Here is a 25,683-nt window from a genome sequence, read left to right on the forward strand (position 1 = left end):
TGACATTTGCTTTGCATGCGTATCACCAAATTGCCCTTATCTTTTATAATTTTGTGTTAGCTAAATTGGGATTTTTTTTTAAAATGAAAATTTGTCATTTTTCATTCAATTAAACTTTTGTCCGGGAAAACAAGATACTTCATCAATTTCGGAAATATCGCATCATAGTTGACTTTTACTCTTCTAACTATTAATTTGACTCTTAATATCTCAAATCGTGTACAAGTAAAAATTATAAAAAATATATATTTAGAAAATATATATCGATACAAATCTAACATGACCCCACGTGACTAAAATTTCATTACGTACGAATCACAAAAAATGGCCAAAGTCGTAGTGTGAATAGTGTAAAAAACAAATGGTGCGATATTTCCGGAACGGAGTAAGTATAAAATATCCGGTGGGTAATATCTATATTCTTTAAGGGAACACCTGAAATTATTTTAGTAAATATACTTTTGGTGTCCCCTATAGAAAAGACTAACATGCCCCTACTAACCATATATTATATTAACAATAAGTATTAAATACAATAAAAAGGAACCAAAAATAAGTCAATAGCCATAATAAATAATTTCAAAAAGGGAAAACGCCAGAAATAAATAAGAAACGCTACAAAAAAAAACTTAATCATAGTAAAGATTACGTAAGCCCAACCACAAAGTACGTCACTAATGAAATAGCAAGTAACAATTAACAAATGACATTTTTTTTTACCAAATACTCCATCCGTCTCAGATTAGTTGTTACACTTTCCTTTTTCGTCCATCCCATATTAGTTGTTACACTCTAAATTATGAATGACCCCACAATTATTATATTGTCTCTCTCTTCTCATAATTTTTTTTTGTCCCCACACTCTCTCTCATTCAATTAAAAAAAATAACCCACTAACTCCTATCACATCTACTTTTTCAATAAAATAACAATCGGATTTTTCATGAAATGACCCGAGGTTTGCGTTAATGCACCAAATACCCCTAATGTTTCCAAAATGCACCAAATACCCCGAGGTTTAAAATAATAACACAAAATGCCCTTAATGAGCATTTTCTGTCCATTTCGTTAAGTCTCCGTTAGCGTGAATTTACTTTTTTGCCCTTACTCAACCACTTTCTCTTCTAATCCTAATATTAACACTTAATTATATTAATTAAACCCCAAAAAAATAATTAACTACTATTATTTTTAAAAAAACCCCAAATTTTAATAAATAAATAAAAGGAAATTTGGTGAAACACTACCTTTAAGTTTGGTGGTTTTGTGAATTGCTACCTTTTAAAAAGGAAATTATATTTTACTACCTTATAAGTTTGGTTTATTTGATTAACACTACCATTTGCCGTTTTTTGTTAATGTTTTACGTCTTTGGACTCCACTACAATGGTTATTTAATATGGCAAATGCACAAAATGACAAATGAACATAGATATTTAAAAGAATAGAAGAAATACACGACGGAAAACATTAACGAAAAACGTCAAATGGTAGTGTTAGTCAAACAAACCAAACTTATAAGGTAGTTAAATTAAATTTTTTTTTTATAAGGTAGCAATTCACAAAACCACCAAACTTAAAGGTTTCACAAAATTTCCTTAAATAAAAAAACCAACCATTCTTCTTCTTCCTTCTACTACGCTTCTTCTTCTTCTTCTTCACCATTAAAACTCAAACTTTCTCTCTCATCTTCCTCACCATCATATTAATATAATCCAGTGTACAATTAATTATATTAATTAATCCCCAAAAAATTAAATGCCTCAATTAAAAAAAAAAACCAAAACTTTTGGTTGGATTTCTTTCATAGATCTGAATTTTTGAAGAGATGCGAAAATCGCAGGCTAAGACAAACACATTCGGAAGGCTCGGGAGCTCGTGCGAGATGAGATTATCTGCAGAACCGACGCAGCAGCGAAGCAAATCAGAGACAGAGAGATATTTGAGAGGAGGTGGTAGAGGAGAGAGAGGGAGGAGCCTGCGACTGTGGTGGTGGAGCCTGCGATGTAATTTCCTCAATTGCAGTGGTGGAGCAACTTTACCCTTGATCTTCGATTGAAAAGACCCACCATATTTGATTTATTGGATGAATTTTTTGGGATAAAGAAAGAAAAAAAGAAGAAGAGGGTGGTTGCAGGTTTTTGGCGGCGATTATTGCGACGAGCAGCTTCACCCATTATTGGTTGCAGATTGAAATCCCCCAATATTGCTGATTCGGGGATCAATTTTTTGTTAAGGTTTGTGAATTTTGAGGAGATGCGAAAATCAAATGTGTTTGCCTTAGTTTGAGTTGATCTGAATCTTTGAAATGGGAGGCATTGGGGGTGGGGATTTAAAAGAAGTTCAAGGAATGTGAAGGTGAAATAATGGGTTAACAATGGAGATTGAAAAAGGAAAGAGAAAGAGACAGAGAAAGATAAAGGAAAAAAATAATAATTTTAATTTTAACTGAGACTTAACGAAATGGACGGAAAATGCTCATTAAGGGCATTTTGTGTTATTGTTTTAAACCTCGGGGGTATTTGGTTTATTCTGGAAACATTAGGGGTATTTGGTGCATTAACGCAAACCTCGGGGTCATTTCATGAAAAATCCGAATAACAATTGATAACCAAACAACCACTTGTCACCTAAAACTTTGTGCAAAGGTAAGTGTAACAACTAATCTGGGACAGAGGGATTACTTAATTACAACTTACTTAACCCACCAAAATCAGGGCCAAGATTTTTTTTTTTTTTTACCAAATACTTAATTACATCAAAATAACCCACCGTAATGACACACAAACAATAAAAAAAATCAGCGCGTCTCATATGTGACCAGCCACACCATCAACTTGACAGTGTGACACGCGCGCGCAACTATTATAGAGAAGGCTATCGACTGGTGTTACTTGAGTTTCTATGCTGGTGTTACTTATACATTGTATTTGTTGTTACTTTTCTTGCTTTACAACAATTTCTTAAATTTCATGTTACAGGTTCCTTATATTGACTGGTGTTACTTGACTTTCTATCCGGTATTACTTATACTTTATATTCGCTATTGCTTTTCTTGTTTTATTGCAGGTTCTTCAATTTCATGTTAGAGGTTCCTTGTATAGACTGATGTTACTTGACTTTCTATGATGGTGTTACTTATACATTATATTCGATGTTACTTTTCTTGTTTTATTGCAGGTCCTTCAAATTCATGTTAAAGGTTCATAGTATAGAATGATGTTACTTGATTTTCTTTGGTGGTGTTACTTTTAGTTATTGAGTTTCTTCAATTTCTTGTTAGAGGTTCCTTGTATAGACTGATGTTACTTGACTTTTTATGCCGGTGTTACTTGTACATTGTATTCGCTGCTACTTTTCTTGTTTATGTAGTTTCTTCAATTTCAAGTTAGTGGTTCCTTGTATAGACTGCTGGTTACTTTATTTTCTATGTTGATGTTACTTTTAGGTTCCGTTGGTTGTGAGAACGCCACACCATAAAGTTAATGGTGCGGCTAGTCACATATAAGACTTGAGGTAAAAAAATAATAAAGTCAATCAATTACCCCTTGATTTTCTCCTCCATAATGTATTTCGTATATGTTTGTTAATGTTAAATTGCTAATAACTTTGGAAAAGATGACAAAATCCTTAAATTCTCTCCATTTTAATTCATAACCCCTTAATTTTCTCCATTTTAATTCACATCCCCTTAATTCTCTCCATTTTAATTCGCATCCCTTTAATTCATAAAAAGTAAAAAATAAAAAAACAATACCGGAGTCCAAATAGTGGAACGACGCTCAATGATGCAGTCTAAATAATCCAGTCAACGACATTCTTTCTCTACTCGCTATCAAAACCTAATTTCCGAAATCTTTTTTTTTCTTCCAATTTCTCTAAGAAAAAAGTCAATCAATTTCCGATTTTTTTTTTTCAATTTCTCTAAGAAACACACTATTTATATGTTAATTTTCTTTACTTTAATACTACAATTTAGAATTTTCGGCATATAATATGTGTATTACATTGTTTAACTATACATATGCTTTTAACTAGAGATTATATCTATTTTTTCTTTATAATAAACTTTTTGAACAATTTTTCTAGCATATTATTTATTGTGATTAGTTGTCATAACTCAATTTTTAGTTTTTATATAATCTCACACGGATAACGTGTATATAAGATTAGTACCATCAAAAACCAACACATCTTCAACACGGAGGGATGCTTTGGCCAAAGAGTTTATCACAATTCCTCCTAGCAAATTAAATTGAAAAACACCACAATAAAAAATAAGCAAATTGCATAAGTCATAGACAATATTTGATCGCTCAAAACTCCGCATCATTGGCATATTTCATCATAAACCCTAAATTACTAGGCGAATTAAATGTCATATATACTCGAAAACAAGATAGAGTTTGTAAGACGCGAATTCTTATCACATGTATGTGTGAGGGGGTCGAAAAAGCACGAGGCTAATGCGTGACCTCGTCACTCGTGGGTGTGACGTTTCTTTTTGTCAAATCAAGTGTAATTGGATTTCCTGTGAGTTTACACCCAATTGACTAGTAATATAGGAGTCGCCATTCAGTTTTTAATGACAATGAGAAAAACTGACAAAACCCGGTTATCGTGACATAAAGGGAGTGCAATTATGTTTGACCACGACGGCCGTAGGTTCCCTTGTGATCCCTGGTGTGGGGATCTCTCAACATACACCCGCAAGGTAGAGATTGAGGGTTCGGGGGACTGTAACTACCGAGAGGAGTACTCGCTCTTCGATAACTCCAGAGGCAGGATATCCTTACTAGCTCAGCATAAATAATTGAAGGGACATGCGTTAACTATTAAACTAATATGAGTTGATTTTAACAATATGCAACATATAATACTAGATCGATCGCGATTATCTGATTTAGATTGTTTTAAGGGACCTAGCATGATAATCCAATTTCCCAATATATTATCTTTATTAGGCGTGATAGAACAATCAGATTTGATTAGTTTAACTGTTCATAAAAGGGCGAGGAAAGCAATTAAATCATGCGAAGGGGCACATTACGACGCACCCTTGAGAGGTGCGTCACGGTTCTCAGAAAACTAACCACTTTGACTTTGCTATTTCTCCTTTTATTTAACGAATCTCAAGTTACGGGACAGGATACGTTCTGTTCGATTTTTGGATCGATTGCGACAGAACGCGTGATCAATTTCGCAGCGTGAGGCTTAGGCTTAGGGGTTGGAGTCAATACTCAAAATATGAATTGTGTGTGTTTCACGTCGAATTTAGGGCTATATTTATAGAAAAGAGTTCGTGAAAAGATAGAATTTTAGAGCTCTAATCCACGAAGAATTAGGAAAGAACACTTCCCAGGTAATTTCAGCGCCAGGGCTGGGCGCCGAAAATTTCGGTGCCCAGAGCCAGGCGTTGAAAATAGGGTCTGGGCCGTTTTCTTTGTCAGACTTGGACTCTTAGAATCCGGAGAGTTTGAGACTTATTCGAGTCTTTTAGCGCGTATTAATTTTATGACGGAATACGTCTGGGCCCGTTACGAACTCTAGGCTCGTTAGGATTTTAATTAATACGTAACTCTTATTTTCGAATCATATTAGGAATAGGATTCCTCTTGCAATTTCTATCTCATTTAGGATTTATGTTGGAGTGCAACACCTAATTCTGACAGGTTTCTATCTTTTATGACTTGCCACTTTTAACAACTACCCATTACGGCAGTTACTATTTTTAGCAGGTTTCCATAAATAGCAGATTTCTATAAATAGCAGGTTTCGGGTGAAATGAAAAGGGTGATTGAGATTCGTTATTTTATAGGAGATGCGTTGCCAAGTGGAGATTTATGTTCTCATCATCGAACCTTCCCTTTCAGGAATGTGGATAAAAGTAGGTGTCTACAGTTAGCCCCCACTTTGACTGAGTCTCCGGATGAGACGATGGTCAAAGTACTGGACGGAGTGCGTCACACAAGCCATGGTGTATGTGACCTGTTTTGCGAGGGTCTCACGAGCCCCCGAGTGATAACATTTGACTTAAGGGTCATCACTTGAAGTGTCGACATATCCCTCACGTGTCATTGGGATTTGTCAACTGATAGTATAGAAACTCCCTCACTTTGTCATTGGAAGTATCTAAAGATGTGTAGGAACTCCCTCACTTTGCCCTTGGAAGTAGCTACAGATGTTTTCGAAATCAAAGCTATAAAGTGTAATTGGGCCTGGCCAAGCCCAATCACGAGGTAAAAATGTTTTTAAAGATTCTCATTTTCAGGGTTAGCTAAACGAGAAAACCTCCTTGTTTTTATGGGACGTAAAACGAAGGAAAATCCAGTACATCGTTCTTTTTTGGAAAACGGAAAACCAATCCTTTAATTTTTGGAAAAAAGGAAAACTACTCACATCGTTCTTTTTTGGAAAAACGGAAAACCAATCCTTTAAAAAAAAAGGGAAAACTACTCACATCGTTCTTTTTTTTTTGGAAAAACGGAAAACCAATCCTTTAAAAAAAGGGAAAACTACTCACATCGTTCTTTTTTTGGAAAAACGGAAAACCAATCCTTTAAAAAAAGGGAAAACCACTCACATCGTTCTTTTTTGGAAAAACGGAAAACCAATCCTTTTAAAAAAAGGAAAAACTACTCACATCGTTCTTTTTTGGAAAAACGGAAAACCAATCCTTTAAAAAAAGGGAAAACCACTCACATCGTTCTTTTTTGGAAAAACGGAAAACCAATCCTTTTAAAAAAACGTTAAACTACTCACATCGTTCTTTTTTGGAAAAACGGAAAACCAATCCTTTAAAATAAGGGAAAACTACTCACATCGTTCTTTTTTGGAAAAACGGAAAACCGATCCTTTAAAAAAAGGGAAAACCAGAAAAAGTTATTGCTGCAGCAACTAAGGACCTGCGCGGTTAGTGACGCAAACCCCGCCGGCTAAAGATGGCGAGCCTAATTTGGAAAAACCACAATTTCTTTTATTCATTCTTGCAAGAGCGAATTCTTCCGAGGGATGCTCGGACTTAGTTGTAACCTGAATGTGGGTTGACAACGGCTTAGACGGACCTTTGTCTTGTGGTCATCTTTTTTCATGGTTTTGAGCTAGTCTTTGCGGCTCAATTTTGCCACCACTCGGTCTTTGATCAGAGGACCATGTACAAGTGTCGATGGCGACCTTTATTCTGAGGTCGAAATCCGTTTTTTTTCTTTTGAGATTATCCAAACATGGGACTGTGTATAGCGTAGTCCGGGAACATGATTTTAACTTTGCACACTCTTTGTTGGAGTATATATTTTCTTTCGAGCCCCCAAGCACTCGGGCTTGACGGTCATTTCTTGCCAAGAGAGGTACGTATTTTATAACGTCCTTTAATCATGTTTGGGGTCGTGCTCGTATGTGCGAGTGACCTTTATAGTGATATGCTATTTTGACGAAGTCGTGGAGTGCGACTTCAGTTTCCGGGCGACAAAGTTTATTTTCCAATAATATCCGTTTTAGCTTGGCCCGGACTAATCTTTTGACAAACATTTTTCATTTTGAGAAACCAACGACTTAACAATATTTTTTTGGTGTTTCGAAGAATGACCTTGATATTTATTTTGCTCATATTTGTTTTGAAAAGTGTACACATATATTCCTTGAGACGAGTCTAAGTTTCGACCAAGTTTTAACATTCATTTTCACTATTTGGGTGCTAAAGGTGCTTTTGGGCTTGATCTTGATTGCAATAGGGCCTCGTGTCTACCAACACGGTTTTAAGTCCTTTCCTGTTCCGCGTTTTGTGAAATCCGGGCCTTGGGCTGTATTTTCAGCGCCCAAGGCAAGGCGTTAATCATTTCGGCGCCCAGCCGTGGGCGCTGAAAGTCTTTTCCTGGCGATTTTTTGGCTTTCGGATTTCTTAGCGCGTTTCCGAATGGGATGAGGATGTCATTTGATGTCTTCAGCTATATATAGGGGTTAGATACGTCCCTCTTTTCCATCACTCTCAATCTTCTTCTCTCTTGTAGTTGCTTAGCTTTAATTCCTCCTTGTTTTTGTCATGTCGATTCCTCCCTTCTCCCTCCAACGAGCTGTGAGGCGTTGGCTAAGAGCCCTTACACCTACAGAAAAGGCTTTGTTGAAAGAATACCACTTAGAGGCACTTTTAGGCTTACAACAAATTAATATTGATCATAACTTTCTGTATGCAGCCCTGAGCTTTTGGGATTCCGATCACCATGTTTTTGTTTTTCGGGCCAATGAAATATGTCCTTTGCCAGATGAATTTGCTGCGATCCTTGGTTATCCTACTAATGCTACTCCTGCCACCCCTGGCACCATTGAAGAGGGTAAAACAACCATAGGGACTTTCCTAGGACTAAATGCTAACATGCTCGCTGAGATTGTTGTAGGTGATGAGGTTGATTTGGCAAAGCTTGTAAAACATCACTTTAGGCCTAGTAAAAATATGACCGAACACAAATTGAACATTCGAGCCCTTGTATTTTGCTTGTTAAATCATTATTTGCTGTCGAATAACAATGGTGAGTTCGGTGACATAAGGTTGATCCCCTTGATTAGCCAGATGGAAAGTTGCTATTCTATTATGCCGTTGGTTGTTGCCGAGACTTTGCTGAGTGCGGATGAGTTGAAGAAGAATGCCAAATCTGAATATTTTAAGGGGAGCCCCCTATTGCTGCAGGTAATCGACCTTTCCTTTGCGCACATATATTTTTTTTACATTTTTTTTACTCGTCCTGCCTGGAGCTGAGTTTCAGCGCCCAGGGCTGGGCGTTAGAATTTTTCGGCGCCTGGTCCTGGGCGTTGAAACTGCGCCCCAGGTTCCGTTTTCTTATTTTTTTTGATTTGATCGTACCCGTTTTTTGCAGATTTGGCTCATGGAACGACTTAGGCTTTTAGAAACTCCTGCCGATCCTAAACATTATCGCCCTATAGCCTTGGGTAACCGAAAGTATTTGCACCGAGGCCAGGACGAGACCGAGTGGGCTTCCTTTTTTACTCATGGTATCTATTCTATTAATTGGGTGGTACTGTGGTGGGGTTTGACTACTATGACGGGGGGTTCTGATGTGTCGGTTTATGTTTCTTTGTTGGGGCTATCTCGGCCCATTTATATCTTTCCTTACCGAGTCATGCGTCAATACGGCTTAAGGCAGACTATCCCCTTTTCTGATACGGTACCACCTAAAGTAGCGGCCTTTTCACAAGCACGGGTTCAAGCATGGGCTAAGTATTATGATGGTCTCCCGCGTTGGGCCGTGGCTACAAATGGTTTTGTGGGTCTTTATGAAAACTACAAGTTGTGGATGAGTTCCGATGATAAAGCTGTGAGGACCGAGGCTCGAAATGGGGAGTCGGCTGAGATTTTAATACCTCGTATTCGGGTTAGATATGAGGGCCGTGATTCTGCCAATCCTCGCACCCATGGTATTAACACCGTGAAAGCTCGTCCTGATCGAAAGCGAAAGGAAGTTCCTCCCCGTTCCAGTTCTAGGCCTAAGAAGATGCCTAACATGAAGGGTGATATGCATGTTTTATATAGTATTTTTACCCCCGTCTCTTAGTACTTTTATGTGTCAAACGTGCTCTTAGGAGCCGTTTCTAGTACTAATGTGTGTTATTGAGTGTGCCTTGAGTTTCAGGTTTGATTATGAGAAATTGGTCTTTTTAGACCCGTTTCATGTTGATCTAGGCCACTATATGAGCCCGAGGAAGTTCGGGACCGCCATCGTCGACTTTCGGGAGCTTTGGATGCTTATGGTTGATCCCCGAGAGTTAGACCCAGTGATATGGGCGAGCTACATTGAAGATTGCAAATCGCCCTGGAAGCTGAGGGCGAAAGGCAACCATCGGGCGGAAATTAGGCCATTTGGATTCATCAACGCGCGCCCGATCGGGCGCAGCTCGCCCGATCCGGATCTGGCGGTCATCCTGGAGCCTATGTGGAGAGTTCACAAACCGCCCGATCGGGCCGACTATCGAGTGGATCGCCCGATCGGGCGAAGCGACGCCCGATCGGGCGACGCCAACCTCCTGCACTTATGCGCGAGTTTTCTTTCCGTTTTTTAGGCTTTATTTTGGTAAACTATATAAACAGGCTTTAATTATTTTTAGAATACACTTTATTTTCTAGTATTAAAACCTTAGTATTATTTTCCTTAGCCTAGTTTTCTCTCTAGTTTATGCAAAAACACTTAGTTTAATTCTCAATAAAAATTTAAGCTTTCACTTCCCTTTGTTCTTCAAATAGGTATTATTTCTTATTTCAATCCATTGTCTTGCTTTAATAATGCTTTCAATTATGATTATTGCTTTGTTTATTGTCAACATGCTTGAGTAGTTTAATTTCTAGGGTTGGGGATCCATGAATAATATGAAAGGATGATTGAATGATTATGATTGTTGGCATTGTAATTGATTCCTATTGATTGGTTTATTTCACTATACAATTAGATTTGCGCAGGTTTAATTGTGGTAGTTATGCAATATCAAATTAAGATTCGAGAGATGCAATTTGATGTTTAGGCTTGTGTCAATAGGTGGAATTAGAGTTAATACGTAGCGAGAGCCCGTTAATTCTAAGTCTATGATTAGTATCGACTTGAGAGAGCATGCTAGTCTAATTAATTACTTTGTTGATTATCGTGATTGTTCAATGTCCTGGATTATTATTTGTTGGCAAACCTATACCCTAGATTCCTTAATATATTGATTCATTCCTGTTTAATATTCGTTCGTAGTTTTAGCATACAAACCATCAACCAACTTTTGTTCACAATAGTCTAGATTAATTAATTGATAGTAGAAAGAACGCCTGTTTCCCTGTGGATTCGATCCTGACTTCCCTTGCTACCTAGCTAGTGGACCTTAGGTTATTTTTGATTAGGTGATACGACTTTAGCCTGTCAAAATTTAGCGCCGTTGCCGGGGAAACGGTTTTATTTTCTGTTGTTGATTGCTTATCCTAGATTATTGTTTGTTACTACTCAAGGAACTCACGTTCCTTGAGACCGGATCTCACATTGTTTTGTAGTCTTTGTCTATGCCCAGGACCGTAGGTACTAGTAATCTTACTCCATTCGATCCTGAGCCCGAAAGAACCTTTCGTAGACGAAGAACTTTTATTGCACAGTGTGGGAATTACTCTGATTCTGATCATAATATTGGCGATCTTTTTCCTTCAGATACAGATTCAGTCTCAGAGATAGAGATGGGTGACGAAAATCTGATACCGCCACCTACCCCACGGCTTACAGACTATTCTAAGCCAAGTCTGTCCTTGCTACCAAAGGCGATCATGCCTTCTATTGCAGCTGAGCCCTTCAAGATTGAGCCTGCATTGATTAACATGATCGAAAGACGCCAGTACGGTGGGGAACCAGGTGAAGATCCGAATCTTCACATTCAGTCCTTTATCCAATATTGTTCCACCATCAAGCAAAAGGGATTGACTCCGGAGCAGACTATGGAGATACTTTTCCCGTTCTCTTTGAGTGGGAAAGCTAAACTGTGGATTAATGGGTTGAATCGGGCGGCTTTGAAAATCACTAATTGGGAATCCTTGGCTCTTGCTTTTTATGTTAAATATTTTCCACCTGAGAAAACGGCTCGTCTGAGGGGTCAGATACTAGGTATCTCACAACAAGCGGATGAGAGTTTGTTCGAGGTGTGGGAGAGATTCAAGGATTTGCAAAGAGAATGCCCGCACCATGGTTTGGAAGATTGGTTCTTGATTCAACAGTTTTATAATGGTCTGGGCAATGAGTCTAGATGTTTGTTGGATTCAGCTTCCAGTGGGAGGTTCATGCAACTTGAGGTGCCTAGAGCTATGGAGGTGATTGAGGAGATAGCCATTCACAATGCCCAGTATGGAAATCCTAGAGGTCTATCTAATAGGGGTGGTAAGCATGATTTAAATTCTATTGAACAATCAACTGCCCAATTGACTGCTTTACACTATAAGTTTGATAATATGCAAGTAGCCAATACTCAATCTGCCCAACCTGCTAGTGTAGCTGCTATGAGTGCCCAACCTGCTACTGTTTGTGAAAGTCGTGGAATGTCTGGTCATTATGCACCGGAATGTAGGAGCTCTGTTAAACAATGTCACGCATTTCAATCCTACAAACAAAGTAACCCATCCTCCAACTCTTACAATGAGGGCTACAAAAACAACCCTCTACTATCCTACAGGAGCAACAATATCCAGAACCCTCACCAAGTCTAACATCCACCACAACAACCATACCAACCCTACCAACCACGGAACAACTACAACCAACAGTCTAGTGGACCACCTGGGTTCCCTAGACAACACACATCACCTCCACCACCACCACCTCAAACCACACAGCCTGACCCTATGCTAGTAGAGATGAGAAAAATGATGCTAAAAATGCAAAAATATCTAAGTGAAAAGGATGCAAAAATCGATGCTCTTACTGCTCACAACAAGATCATTGATACACAGTTGGCACAGATGGCTACTACTATTGCAGGGAGGCCACCAGGCCAATTTCCATCACAGCCCAAAAATAGGGAGACTGCTAATGCAATTACATTGAGGAGTGGTAGGGATTATGATGGTCCTTCTATGCCGGTTGAGGTTGATTCCGGGGTGTCTGCTAATGATCTGGTCAGTGAGGAAATCCCGATGATAGTTATGGATGAAAAGAAGCTGAAAAGGTAGTCAATGAGAATGAGGCTACAAGAGAGGTTAAGAAGGGGGTGGATATTCAAGTACCACCTATTGCACTCCCCTTCCCAAACCGACAACTCAAGAATAAGCTAGACAAGCAGTTTGGCAGATTCTTGGAAGTGGTCAAAAATTTGCAGGTAACGGTTCCTTTTACTGAATTAATTTTACAGGTTCCTGCTTATGCTAAATTCATGAAAGATATTTTGACCAGGAAACGTGCTTTTTGTGAGGTAGAGACTGTAGCTTTCACTGAAGAATGTAGTGCTTATTTGCAAAACAAGTCTCCACCTAAACTTAAAGACCCCGGGAGTTTTTCCATCCCATGTAACATTGGCACTGTATTTATTGATAAAGCTTTATGTGATCTAGGTGCTAGTGTGTCTGTCATGCCTTTGTCTGTCTGTACTAAACTGAATATGGGTGAGATTAAGGTTACCAATATCACTCTACAAATGGCCGACCGTTCTGTCAAATACCCCTTAGGTGTTTTAGAGGACGTCCCTGTTAGAGTAGGTAAATTCTATATACCTGTAGACTTTGTAGTATTAGACATGCAGGAGGATTCTCAAATTCCCATAATCTTAGGTAGACCCTTCCTTCACACGGCGGGGGCGGTAATTGATGTTAAAAGTGGGAAATTGACATTGTCTGTTGGGGATGATAAGGTGACTTTTAATCTGAACAGTGCCTTAAAAAGTCCTATGCTAGAGGAGGAACAATGCTATCGCATAGATGTAGTTGATTTTATTACTCGTGATAACGTCTCCCAAGTTCTCGAAAGAGACCCTTTGGAGGCAGTGCTTTGTTGTGAGTCTTCTGCAGGTGATAGCAGTTCTTGGAGTGCTGAAGTGGATGCTCTGGAGTTGGCTCTTAATGGTGGAGAATCTGAACCGGAGAGCACCAAATTGAAGAGGTTAGTTCGGCCAGTTTGTTCTGTTAAAGAGGTAAAGAAACCCGAACTTAAGCCTCTTCCTACTAACCTTAAATATGCGTTTTTAGATGATGAACAACTTTGCCCTGTGATCGTCAGTACTGCACTTGATGCAGACCAGTTATCCCAACTTCTTATTGTGTTGAAAAGTCACAAAAAGGCCATTGGGTACAGTATTGATGATTTAAAGGGTATTAGCCCTGACTTTTGTATGCATAGGATACATCTAGACGAAAATCATAAACCATGCATCCAACCCCAGCGTCGTTTGAACCCTGTCATGCAAGATGTTGTAAAAGCTGAAGTTATAAAATTGCTTGATGCGGGTATTGTGTATGCTGTGTCTGATTCTAAGTGGGTGAGTCCTGTTCAGGTAGTGCCTAAGAAAGGGGGGACAACTGTGGTGAGAAATGAAAAAAATGAGTTGATACCGACTAGGGTAGTCACAGGTTGGCGCATGTGCATTGATTATAGGCGTCTTAATGTTGCTACTAAAAAGGACCAATTTCCCCTTCCCTTCATTGATCAAATGTTAGAAAGGCTAGCCTGTCACAAGTTTTTCTGTTATCTGGATGGTTATTCTGGTTTATTTCAAATTCCCATACATCCAGACGACCAGGAAAAGACCACCTTCACCTGTCCCTATGGTACCTTTGCATATCGTAGGATGCCTTTTGGTCTGTGTAATGCACCTGCTACTTTCCAACGTTGCATGATGAGTATCTTTTCTGATTTTATTGAGTCTATCATGGAAGTGTTTATGGATGATTTTAGCGTCTATGGTACTTCTTTTGATTCTTGCTTGCTAAATCTGACTAAAGTCTTGAAAAAATGTGAAGAATGTAATTTAGTCTTGAACTGGGAAAAGTGTCATTTCATGGTTACTGAGGGGGTGGTTTTGGGACATTTGATATCTGATAAGGGCATTCAGGTGGATCGAGCTAAGGTCCAAGTGATTGAACAATTACCCCCTCCAGTTAATGTGAAGGGTGTTAGAAGTTTTCTTGGTCATGCAGGGTTTTATCGCCGCTTTATCAAGGATTTTTCTAAAATTGTTAAACCACTTACCCAGCTCCTCCTCAAGGATGCCCCGTTTGTGTTTACTGATGCTTGTCTTGAGGCCTTTGACAGGATTAAACAGGCACTGATTTCGGCTCCCATCATTCGTTCTCCCGAATGGGATCTTCCGTTTGAGATAATGTGTGATGCAAGTGATTATGCAGTTGGGGCAGTTTTGGGTCAGAGAAAGGAGAAGGTTTTACATGCCATCTATTATGCAAGTAAGACCTTAGATGAAGCTCAAGTTAATTGTGCTACTACTGAGAAGGAGCTTCTAGCTATAGTCTATGCCTTGGATAAATTCCGCACCTATCTGATTGGATCCAAGGTGATAGTCTATACTGACCATGCGGCCCTTAAGTATCTTCTCTCTAAGAAGGAAGCCAAGCCTAGGCTTATTCGATGGATACTACTGCTACAGGAGTTCGATCTAGAGATCCGCGACAAGAAAGGGGCTGAGAATGTGGTTGCAGATCACTTGTCTAGATTGAGGTATGACGATGGTAAGGGATCTACACCGATTGATGATTCATTTCCGGATGATCATTTACTTGCACTTGCCAGTCAGTCACCATGGTTCGCAGATTTTGCTAACTACATTGTAGGGAGAATTCTTCCGGCGGATCTTTCATATCAACAGAAGAAGAAATTCCTACATGATGTCCGGTTTTACTTTTGGGACGACCCTTATTTGTTTCGTGAGACTGCTGAAGGGTTGTACAAGCGTTGTATTCCAGAATGGGAAGTTCAAGGTGTTATCAGTAGGTGTCATTCTTCACCTTATGGTGGTCACCATGGACCGTCTAAAACAAACGCTAAGTTGTCACAATGTGGTTTTTACTGGCCTACTATGTTCAAGGATGCACATGCTTTTATTATGGCTTGTGATGCGTGCTAGAGGGCCGGCACTATTTCGAGGAGGTATGAGATTCCACCGAACGGGATCCTTGAGGTTGAGATTTTCGATGTGTGGAGAATTGATTACATGGGACCATTCCCATCGTCCAAGGGTAACTTGTATATCCTTGTTGCTGTAGATTATGTGTCAAAGTGGGTGGAAGCCGTTGCCTCACCTACTAACGATGCTAAGACAATCATCTCCCTGTTCAAGAAGATCATTTTTCCTAGATTTGGGGTTCCATGCGCTTTGATCAGTGATGGAGGGTCACACTTCCATGAGAGGCATCTGGATGCGCTCCTGCGCAAGTATGGGGTTTATCACCGCACTGGGCTAGCCTACCACCCTCAGACGAGTGGTCAAGTTGAGGTCTCCAACCGAGAGATCAAATCTATCCTTGAGAAAGTGGTGGCGAAGTCTAGGAAGGATTGGAGCGATAAGCTAGATGATACTCTATGGGCATACAGAACCGCCATTAAGACACCTATTGGTACCTCCCCGTATCGGTTGGTGTATGGCAAGGCGTGTCACTTACTAGTAGAATTGAAGTACAAGGCTTATTGGGCAATCAAACAGCTCAACATGGATGCAAAGCTAGCCGGTGAGAAGCGGTTACTTCAATTGGGTGAGCTCGATGAATTCCGACTACAAGCCTATTATAGTGCCCGGATTTACAAGGAAAAGACCAAGAAGTGGCACGACAATCACATTTTGCATAGAGAGTTCGCGGTGGGCGACAAGGTTCTACTTTTTAACTCTACACTACTACAAAACACGGTAAATCTCGACGAAGTTGCCTCGACGCTGTCGAAGACCGCTGGGAGGAAATTTAGAATCCGTGTTTCCACGACGCCGGTCTGCGTCTTACGCATTTGTCGACAAAATATAGCGTCGAGATTTCGTCTGTGCTAGTCACGTGGGTTACTAACCGCCAGTTCAAAGAAATAACCCCCGTAAAAATCTAAACTCCAATACTAATCAACCCTAGCTAGGCGCCCGCCCATTCATCTTCTCTCCCCTCCCTCTCCTCATAGAAATTGCAAATTGCAAAGAATCAATAAATTCTCGTCTCAAATCCATCAATGGGCGAATTCAAATTGGTTTCTCTCTCCTAATACTATGCTGCTTCATCTTCCCCGCTTGCTAATTCGCCGCCACTGAAAAAGAAGCACAAAAGAGGAGCTCATGGAAGAACTGCTACTCAAACCGTCGCTCCGTCGTCAATAATACTGCAGAAATCTACTATTTTTTAAATCTAAATCCAAAATGAGATTTCTTTGTGTTGACCTTATTCACTCCAGGTAATTGTATTTATTTATTTTACTTCAATGTTAGATTTTTTTCCTTCAATTTTTCTACGGATCGGGACCCTTTAAGATGAATTTGAGTCCCTTTGTTTTGTTCCTGGTGAATTATAGATCTGGTGTTGTGTTTATGAGTTTCTTCTTTTTTTGTTCTGTTTCAAAAAAATTGGTTTTCTCTCTTCAACTTGTCGAGTATTTCGGGAATTAGGGTTATTGATTTTGTTTCTATTATTTTGGTTTGATTCATGATGATGAGGGACCCTGAACAATCCGCAGATTCTATTATGAAGTCACACCTGATATCACAGATGCTCCAAAAGACCAAGTACAGGATCAAGGTTTGTTGGGTTTTTAATATTTAATTTTTTTGCCATTTTTTCAGCTAATAGCTATTGATAATGCTCATTTTTTTCTTATGAATTTTACTTTGCACTTAAATTAATTAAATGATCCTGGAATTGCAATTGTTGCATAAAATGGTGGGTGTTTGGGGGCAATGTGAATCTTCTTATGTCTTGCTCTATTGATGTGTAAGCGTATGAGTCGGTTTTTGGTTTTTAATACATTATGTTGGATCGTAATGATTGAACCAAAGGGTTCTGATGTTTCTGGACTATAGAATCGGGCAACTTTGATAGTCGGGAGATTCATTCAATTGAAGTCACAGACAATGAAAACATTGTAGTTTATTGTTTTTACTGTTGCCAAGCAGGGTCAGGGGTTAGTAACTCTAGGTTGTTGAATTTTCTCCGTTGTATTCATACATTTCATTGTGAGAAGAGAAACAAACAAAATCAATGTGTAGGAGCACAAAAATTTTAGTCTGCACAGTCTTTATTTATCACTAGTAAACTTTAACTTCGAAATTCAACTACTTTATGATATTGAGCTGCAAATTCATCTATAATGTAATGGCTAGGTTAGTAAATTGGCACTGATTTCATATTGAATGAGGATGACATTGCAGAAATGTGTCTGTTGGTGCCCTGTTTGTGTTTATTTTAGTAGCTAATTTTAGGCCTTATTATCATCAACTATCTAGCACTACTACAAAATGCGTCATTTGAGTTTTTTAATTGATTGTTTTTTACAGTCCAACCCCTTCTTTATTTTCGCAGTATTTGCCGCTTGAACAATTTTATAGTTTCGTTTCACTTTTTGTTATTAGATGCTAAGGGATTTCTTAATTGATAATTTTAGAATAAAAATTCAATTGTTACAAGTCTTTTTCCCCCCTCTTGTATCTGACTGTGGATGCAGCCATGATGCATTTAATATCTTCCGTTGTATCATGTTTGATTGATGATTATATTGAGTAATTGTAAACTGCTATTCTAAGTTGTTGTCACATGTGGTTTGCTGGCCATTTTAGGCACAATGAAAGCTTCAGTAATATTTTCAGTTCTAAATATCAAGCATCAGTTACATCATGAATGACAGAGTATACTGAATAAATTTTATCTATTAGTGCCTGGAAGGATAGAAAACATGCTTGTCTATTCTAAGTCTATGTCTCTATTCCTACCAGTTACATTTCCTGTTTCCTGTTAATTTCCATGTTCCCAATTTTACGAGTTTGGGACTAGAATTATTTTCATTACACTATCTAAGTTGATGATGACTGTTTGAGCATCTGCTGGATTTAGATTAATTTCATATTTCTTGATCAACACTACTACAATTTCCGTAGTTTCTCGACGCTGTACAAATTTGCTGAGGCTGGATTTAATCTAAAAAAATCTTATAGAATCTCATTTACACGAGTGTCCAGTTTAGATTTCAGACTATTACATACGGAATACTAGATTCAGGGCAGTTGAGTATTGAATTACTATTTTATTGTCATTTGCATGATTAGGCGTATAGCGTAAATGTTGCACTGGCTGAATATGTCTTATGTATAGCGTAAAAGTTTGACAAGGCGTAACACTACTTGTGTTTTTCAAGAAATAAATGATTCTTGTTCTTGCCAAGATGTATTTCTTGCATTACTCTTCAAGCTGAAGGCCAACTCTTGTTTTTTTTATAGGAACTGATGTTGTAGGGGAGGTAGTCGAGGTTGGATCTTCGGCAACAAAGTTCAAAGCTGGTGACAAGGTTCTGACCCTGTTAAGCCATGATGTAAGCTGCTTGTTTCTCAATTCCATAATTCTTCAATCAGAATAGTTTTTTTTAGAAGCTGACAGTGGGGTAAAAACCAACGTGACTGGTGTTTCATTGACTGACTGACCGGTGGTGCACTGGCTGAATATGCAGTGGAAAAAGAGACATGACAGTTGCTAGACCATCAGAAGTATGAGTAGCGGAAGCTGCAGGCTTACCTCTTTAATCTTTTGATGTGAAACTTGGTTGAACATGACTAGCTCTGGAACTGGAATACTGGATAGTGCAAATCAAGGGAGACTCCATGCTTTTCTATTCAAGGTATTCTTTTATTATAGTAGCTTTTGGAAATTGTCTCACCCTTTTGATTTGGTTATTTGTGGTGCTGGAAGATTGGGGTTGGTGTTCTTCTGGTGATGTATTAGCAGCTAGCCTGGGAGTTTTTGATGAAACGTTCTACATGCTAAAGAACAAATTAAAGATGGCTAGTTAACTACTAATGTGCACAATTTGACATTAAACTTCGGTCCACCTTAATTGTTAATTCCCTAATATCTCCTCAGTTTACCTCTTTTAGAATGGATCAATTTGTTGTATAATATTCTTCCTCCTGAGAAAGTTAGACCATACTGGTTCTACTAAATGAGATTCTACATCCAATATACTATCAGAATGTAAGCTTCAACTGCCTTTTCCTCTCACCTTCATCTAAGCCCGTAAAATCAGTCGAGCCAATCAATTCAATACCATGAACACACTGCTGATTAGACAAGCCCCTGTAATTTGTACATAATTAGCAGATATTCAGATTAGGGACAGAAACACCCTAATCTGAATATCTGCTAATCTGCAGTGGGTGGCTCTGTTGTATTTTGGAGTCTGGTAGTTAAAGCGTTGACCTGTTAATGTTACCAATGGTTGCATTTCTTATGTCAATAAGTAGTAAAGGCATAGGGAGCTTCCAACTTACTTCTTAACTGGGTAATAGAGTATCAGATGGTAATGCATGGCCCCTTGTGAAACATCTGAGGGACTACATTTTCGCTTCCACTATAAGCTGCTGGTCCGACTTGGATCAACTATAATTTTCTTGATGTGATATTTTATATACTTGTTACTGAATTTATAGCTGCCAAAATTGTATTACTGATGTTCAGACTTCTAGGAATTCTATCCAGGAGCCTAAATAGTGTACTAAACTACTACGCAGTAAATATGCCGAAATCAGAACATATACTTACAATTAATTAGAAAAGTATTTATTTTCGTGAACCAATTCAATAATTTTGATTGGGAATTTTTGCGTGCTATTGTTTACCGTGGACTTCTCTTAATTTATTTCACACCGTGGTAGAAACTGTTACTTACCATTTGTATATTTTTTTTTCTTAAGGTCCCGGATGCATTTGGAGATAATGGTGGTGGAAGAAAAGAATCAAGTGGTGATGCATAGCTCCTTCAACTATGAAGCTGATATTCTTGAACTTGTATTGAGTGGCCTTTGTTTTAATTTGAAGATGACATTTTAGAATAATAAGTTGGAATTATAATAGTAGATATGTTTTGGGTATTAAATTTGTGTTTTGGAGATACTAGCTAGCTAATTTAATAGTTTGGATAATGTGTAAACTTAATTTGATGATATGATTTGGAGCGAGCTAAGTACGTATTATTACATTTTAAAGGTGTTCATGCTATATATAGTTAATTACATCTGTTTGGTTTGAATTAGTTTCAGGTTGATTTTGCTTCGGGTAACAATGAACGATAAAAAAATAAAATAAAACTATATTCTCGACGCTATATAGTGTCAAAACATGATTCGCGCAAAAAATTGTTGGTAAGCCCGAAAAAAAATTTACTACGTAGATGACCGTCGAGAAATAATTAGCTACAACAAACACCGTCGAGATTCTCGACGCAGATTGCGCCAAAAATATTCTGTAGACGACAAACACCGTCGAGAATATCGACGCTGCCAAGCGTCGAGAATTTCTCTACGGCCAAATTCTCGACGCTTGCTTTGGGCGACGAGAAAAATTTTCTCGACGCCTTTAGGCGTCGAAAAATAGCCAAAAAAGCGTCGAAAAATGACGCGTTTTGTAGTAGTGCTAGGCTTAAGTTATTTCCTGGAAAACTTAAGTCTAGGTGGTCTGGGCCGTTCACCGTGACTATGGTAAGCAAGTTTGGGTCTGTTGAAGTAGAGAATGAGAATGGTGAACGATTCAAGGTCAACGGGCAACGTCTGAAGTTGTACCATGATGGGGCTACTGTAGGAGTGGTTGAGGTCCATCACCTCCATCCCTCCGCCTCATAGACTGCATATTCAAGGTAACAAGGTCGAGCGGGACCTAGAAATAAACCAGCGCTTTGCGGGAGGCAACCCGTATTTTATCGCTTTAGTAGTATAAGTTTGATTTTTTATTTTATTTTTGTGTGTTTAGTTAGTATTTCCCATACCTAAGTGTGTTTAAGTATTGTTTTTGGTGTTAGTGAGGCGAGAAGAGGGCATTACGCTGTTTGGGTGTTTAATAATGTGCAGGCCTAAAGCTCCAAGTTCAAGAAAGTGAAATTACGTACAAGGCCAAGCACGCTGCGAACCGCCCGATTCGAATCGGGCGAGGAGCGCCCGATCGGGCGCGCACAGACGAGATTAATGCAGCTTATCTTCGCCCGATCGGGCGCAGCATGCCCGATCGGGCGGTCTGGCGAGTGGAATGCCCGAGTCGGGCGATTGTCTGCCCGATCGAGCGCAGAAGGCGAGTGGTATGCCCGATCGGGCGAAATTATTTTGCCCGATCGGGCGGTTGATGAAAAGTTCGTGGAAAAGTCAAGGAAGATTCTGAGCAGAAAAAGTCAAGAAAAATGGCTTTCGCAAATCGCCCGATCCGGATCGGGCGAGGTGCGCCCGATCGTGCGCGCACGTATGAGAAGAAAAGGATCGCAAACCGCCCGATTGGGCGGAAAGTCGCCCGATCGGGCGAGACGCGATTTCAGCGATTAATACACAGATTCTCTTTTCTTTCTTCACTTCCTCTTCATCTTCAACCTAACTTTCTCTCACTTCCTCCATTAAACCCCAACCTCCAAAAACTTCCAACCACCATATCTCCCTCAAATCTCCACCAAATTCAACAATTTTTTCATCAAAATCATCCTCTCATCATCCTCTACAACCTATACCAAACCAATTTCAGTTTTCTCTCATCCCCACAAAATCCCCAAATTCACCCAAAAAGCTCAAAAACTCAAAAAAATCAGATTTTCATCAATGGCAAACCGACCACAAAGGAAATGCACAAGGGTACCAAGAAATCAACATGAAGCTTCCACGAGCCGAGCTCGGGAACCGACACCACCACCTCCGCCGCCGCAATTCGAGCCCGACACGAATTTTCCGGATGTCATCTTTGTTACGGAGGAGCAACGAGCACGATCCATCCACCTCAAATTGAGGGAGGTAATCCCTACTCGCTTTATATGCCAAAAATCTTTACATGAAATGGGTATTGAGCGTGATGTCAAGCGTGTCTTTGTTGGTGTTGGTATGAGTAACATGTATAGTATGCTCCGTCTCATATTTAGACGGTTGACTCTAGAATTTTTGAGTAGTTTCAATGTGCGTAGGGATGGTTATCGAACCGTGTCGTCGGTTCAATTTCGTGTGATGAACCGAACCTACACCATGAGTTTAGCTGATTTTGGTAGGATTTTTGGATTGTATACCACCTATAGTAGGAAACCTAAGGAGACCCATAATAACTGCACCATGTGGGGAAAGCTTACGGGTAATGCTAATCCCGGGAGTATGCAACATTTGCATGCTTCCAAGATACAACACCCGGTACCCATTGTCTTTTACAGGTTTCTAGGATTTACGATCTTTGGTAGGGATGAGACCCAAAATATTAGGAGTACGGAGCTAGAGATTCTAGGTGGCTACGTTTCAGAAGGGGATGAGGGCTACAAAATGAACCTTGCACATCATATGGCCTCTCAATTCTATTCCATAGCCACTTCCACACATACTACCAAAATTACCATTGGCCGGTTGATCACCTACATAGCCATGGCCACGGCCAACTTTACTGAGGCTAACCAGACTCCAGTTCTGGGTAGCAACTTGCTTAATTTGGCTTACTTTGCTGGACTCCGTCGGCTACAGGGGGAGCATGGGTTTTTTAGGCCAGGAGCCATGTATTGGATGTTCGAGGGAAATAGGCTTTTCACCTTGCCTGGCCCTCAGGGCCGTACTAGTTTCAGACCCGGCCAGGCTCATTACTTATTTGTTGGATTTGGGGAAGAGCCTCAGCCTGACCCCCAGCCTCAGCCTGACCCACAGCCAGAGCCCCACCAGTACCAGCCAGAGCCTCGCACCTACTTTAGGAGGGGGCGTCAAGACGTGGGGAGGCCCCAGGGTGGCCCGGTAGTAGATGAGGAGCAGGGGTCCATTGATGAGCGGTTGAGCAGACTTGAGCTCGATTTCCGGGAGTTCGCAGCTGATCACCAGAGGACCATGTTCCCGTTCTATGATCAGTATGCCAGGCAGGGCTACATTGCCCCAGATTACGAGCACCCTACCTGGTATACCTATCCCGCGGAGGGATATGGAGCTCCGGGTTCTATGGGCACCTTCACACCTACCCAGTATGGAGGGTGGGGAGCGGGTCCTAGTGGGCATGGTGGCAGAGATGATGGTGATGATGATGATGATGGCGGCCATGGCCGTCAATGATGGAGATGAGACCGAGTTGGTTCGATACCCTTGAGCCAATGAGGACATTGTCTGATTTGGTTTGGGGAGGGTTTCTCATTACTTGTACATTGTAGGTATGTTTTTCTTTTCTTTTCGCATTTCTTTATTTTGGTGTGTTTCTTTGGTGTGTTTAATGCTTTCTAGATTAGTTTATTGCTTTAAAAAAAAAATACAAAAATACGTTCCGATGAATACAATATCATGCTTCCCTGTGCCCCTTGAGCGGAAATTGTTTTGATTCTTGGTATTTGATGATGGGCAATGTAGATGTGTTAGCCATGATTTGATATTCGATTGCTTTGATGCCTAAACATGAGTCAACTCCGACTAACTACTTATGGACTTGGTGCTTGACTAGTTGACTTGGTTAGGATGTGTGATAGCTTCCTGGTGTGTCATTTATTTTGAGTATTGGTTTGCAACTATTAGTAATGTTTTATGACTCATATACATGCACATTGTGGAGGACGAAGGCTTTTTTCTATTTAGGTAGCCTTCAGATGAAATTAGATACATTTGTTCCCTCTTTTTCTACCCATGTTGTGCTTGTGCCCTTTATTCGGTGACTAACCACATTACAAGCCCGTAAATTCCCCATTGGTTACTAGTCCCAAGCCTAGCTTGGGGGAGCTAATAGTAGTGAGGTGAGGGAGTTGTAGTGTGGTACATTTTGAGCATATTGAGTATTGAAAAGGGAAGTTATTCTTATCATGATTGTTGTTGAAAAAATGAGCTGAAAAATGAATGAGATGAGGAGAATAAAAAAATGTGAAGGTTCCAAAAGAAAAAAAAATGAGATTGAGCAAGAAAAAAAAAAGGAAGAAAAAAATCGTTATTCTCAAGATAATTCAAGCTTTTGTCACTCTGGTATTACAATTTCTTATCTTCATGAGTGATTGGTTATAATTGTGAAATCAAGGCAAGAAAGTATAGTGTGGTTGTTTGTTGTTTTTATTCAGTTGTTGAGTGGGAGAGTTGTGGTCATCATTTGTGATTGATCATGGATTTGCTAGGATTTATGCTCCCCAAAGCCAAGGCTTTAAGCTCACATTTACCCAAATTTACCGCACCCTTACCTAAGCCTATCATTACAAGCTTGAAAGACCTTCCGACCTTTGTGCATAGAGTTGTATTAATGTGAAAGTAGTTGTTTATCAATGCAAGTTATGACATGACACATTCCGAGTCGACTACTAGGTTGAGTGCATGTTTTTTTAGACACACGAGTGTTGTGGGTTTGGGAGGGCATTGTACACATATATGTTTGGAGGGGAGCGAACGGGTACATTTTTTATCCGCCACATAAATGAGTGACGAGTGTGTGAGCACTAGTCTTGAATTCCATTGTACACTTGTGGTTCGCTTTGCGTGACGATTGTTAAGGTGGATTGGCGATTGAATGGATTTGATTGGTTGAAATTGATGCATGCTTGTTGGATTTTGCCTCGAATTATGTTTTTCATTTTGAATTATATCGGGGGTGAAGTTGGTTTTGTGTTCATCGATGATTTCCTTGCTTAGGGACAAGCAAGGATCTAGCTTGGGAAGGTTTGATATGCATGTTTTATATAGTATTTTTACCCCCGTCCCTTAGTACTTTTATGTGTCAAACATGCTCTTAGGAGCCGTTTCTAGTACTAATGTGTGTTATTGAGTGTGCCTTGAGTTTCAGGTTTGATTATGAGAAATTGGTCTTTTTAGACCCGTTTCATGTTGATCTAGGCCACTATATGAGCCCGAGGAAGTTCGGGACCTCCATCGTCGACTTTCGGGAGCCTTGGATGCTTATGGTTGAGCCCCGAGAGTTAGACCCAGTGATATGGGCGAGCTACATTGAAGATTGCAAATCGCCCTGGAAGCTGAGGGCGAAAGGCAACTATGGGGCGGAAATTAGGCCATTTGGATTCATCAACGCGCGCCCGATCGGGCGCAGCT

The 25,683-nt window shown here is 39.8% G+C and overlaps 1 long non-coding RNA gene and 1 pseudogene across 3 annotated transcripts; one reads left to right on the top strand and one right to left on the bottom strand.

Moving 5' to 3' along the window:
* Positions 1–11,615: 11,615 nt before the first annotated feature.
* Positions 11,616–11,715, bottom strand: LOC130462127 (uncharacterized; annotated as a pseudogene).
* A 4,841-nt stretch (positions 11,716–16,556) lies between these two features.
* LOC110806159 (uncharacterized) lies at positions 16,557–20,703 on the top strand. Of its 3 annotated transcripts, none has more exons than XR_002538238.2 (5): positions 16,557–16,886; positions 17,146–17,227; positions 18,919–19,010; positions 19,146–19,313; positions 20,386–20,703. It is a non-coding gene; the product is annotated as an uncharacterized lncRNA (long non-coding RNA). The 3 variants fall into 3 exon arrangements; XR_002538237.2 differs by having other exon boundaries at positions 17,166–17,227; XR_008921580.1 differs by having other exon boundaries at positions 16,559–17,227.
* The last annotated feature ends 4,980 nt before the right edge of the window (positions 20,704–25,683 follow it).

Source organism: Spinacia oleracea, chromosome 5 (genome assembly GCF_020520425.1).
Source record: "Spinacia oleracea cultivar Varoflay chromosome 5, BTI_SOV_V1, whole genome shotgun sequence".
NCBI classification, from domain to species: domain Eukaryota; kingdom Viridiplantae; phylum Streptophyta; class Magnoliopsida; order Caryophyllales; family Amaranthaceae; genus Spinacia; species Spinacia oleracea.